Source organism: Eutrema salsugineum, unplaced genomic scaffold (assembly GCF_000478725.1).
Source record: "Eutrema salsugineum unplaced genomic scaffold, Eutsalg1_0 scaffold_1, whole genome shotgun sequence".
Lineage (NCBI taxonomy): Eukaryota > Viridiplantae > Streptophyta > Magnoliopsida > Brassicales > Brassicaceae > Eutrema > Eutrema salsugineum.
The window spans coordinates 14,130,813-14,132,997 of NW_006256909.1; the positions used below are offsets into that span (position 1 = coordinate 14,130,813).

The following is a 2,185-nucleotide window of genomic DNA, read 5'->3' on the forward strand; positions in this document are numbered from 1 at the left end:
GAAAACAGAGACAGAGAGAGATAGAGGGAGAAAGAGGAAGAGAGAAGCAAAAGTTTTAGATTTGTAATGGCGAAATGAGTGTTTTTGATTGTTTTTCCTAACAACCCTATCAGGCAGAGACAATATTAGGCTCTATTTAATACAGATAATGTACCATTCATGTATTGACACGTCTTCCAAATTTATGTGGTCTTTGCTTTACACAATGGGACTACAGTAGAGTCGTGAAGAAATGAACTTTCCCAACAAACTCAGATTTTTTTCTTTTTTAACCTACTAAGATTTTTTACTTATTTAACCTACTCAGATTTTTTCCTTTTTTTAGAGAAATAATAATGTTGTCATGACTCATGATAGCTGTTGCCAGAGCTCTCTGCTAAATCTTCTATTGTCAGAGCTCTTCAACAGCTTAAACATATTGCTTCCTCACTGTCTTCAAGTGCAAGAACATGAAGAAGACCGAACCCCTCCGCTCAGCTCTGGGTTTTCCAGAAGTATGGTTGATAGTTTGAAGAACAAATCATGAACATATAAGATGTTTGTGTTACAGCTAAATAGTTACATTAATTAAGGTTCTGCCTATGACCTATGTCATGATATTTTTACCACCCTTCTTAGTTGTGGGTTATATATCTGTATATGAAAGAAATGTTCACCAGGATGGATAAGTGACTAAGCAGTCATAAACAATATATTAGAGTACGATCACAAAAATCTTATTTCAAAAGAAATTAAAAGGAGACTCAATACTAAGTAAACAAAACAACCAGGATTAAGAATTTGACTAATTTCGTTCAAAGAAACTAGTTAATTGACTAGTAACCTTTTTTATCTGACTCCAGTTTCGAAATTTGAACTAATCTCGTGCAAAGAAACGAGGTATCTTGAATGGACTAACCACCTTTTCCATTTTCCTCCATTTGCTGAATTTCAACCAAACTTGGAACATAGCTGACGAGAAGTGGACAATTATTATCATATGGTCCTTGTGCCATCCATCCTTGAGCTTGTTTACATACATGTATCTTATGGTCTCCTCCAACGATGTAAAACATGGTCTCTTTATTTTTCCTGTCTCTACGACAATACACGACCTATTTATTATCCTCGTCCACCGAGAAACTCTCCACGGCGGTCATACTTGTTCTCATAATATCACCGAAATACACAACTGAGAAGGATTGGATATTAGTATCTTTGGCCTCATCGATCTTAGTATCAGTCACCCATATCTTCATTTTTATATCTCTATAAGGACTCTGAAGTAACACATAAAGTTGCTCATCTTTAACAACTGAGAGAACCAACCTCACATGGAAATCATTACATTGAAACAGAAGAGAAAAACGTTCAAATCTCTCTCTTTTGAAATTAAACCTGAGTAAAAATCTATTAGTGAAGGGGTTTTTATTTTCCCAAGCAGCCCAATAAGTATTTCCCTTCAAAGACACTCTGCGACTTCTTATTGTAGTCCAGTTCTGTTCATTAACATCATCAAGAACCCCCCATGAATCAGAGTTAAGTTCATAAATTTTAAACTCATGTACCAGATCGTTCAGGTCGTTGTAATAATAGCCAAATCTCAAGATTTTGTAGCTGTCGCAAGATTTGTTGTTGCTTTGGTATCCAAGAACATAGTTATAGTAAGTTTTGTTACTATTCCAACTTGTCTGAATCCACCTAGTTCGACCAGTACAAGGGTTCCAAACGACAAGTCTATTCTCTTCAGTGGTGCACAATAATAAACCATTGCAATGAAAGATACTAGATATCGTGACTTCTTCTGAGTCTTTTAAACTCTTAAGTTTACCTGTAAACTCAACGGATGGATCAAAACTGTTGTCGATTCAATAGATATTAATGCTAACTGAATAGACACTATTATCCTTCTTTAAGATCACCTGCGTTGCTGCTTTATCCAAGTTGTTCTTGATAAATCTCGAATCTTTGAATAAAGCGCACCATCTTTTGCAGGTAGATGTATAGAGTTGTGGCCGGAACCTAGAAAGTATTTCCGATTCCAATTCTTGAGGAAGATCGGTAAACTTCATTGGTTCTCTTTTGATTTCTCGCCTCATCTTCATTCTAGGAAGAAAGCGACGGCACCGAAAAGAGATGTTAGGGTTTTAACTTCTTAACAATGGCAATAATAAATACTAGGTGGTAGCCCACAAGGCGGAAATAT

General features: G+C 35.9%; 1 pseudogene; it reads right to left on the reverse strand.

Annotated features, from left to right (window-relative positions):
• Positions 1-1,094: 1,094 nt before the first annotated feature.
• Positions 1,095-2,051, reverse strand: LOC18029358 (annotated as a pseudogene).
• Positions 2,052-2,185: the final 134 nt, after the last annotated feature.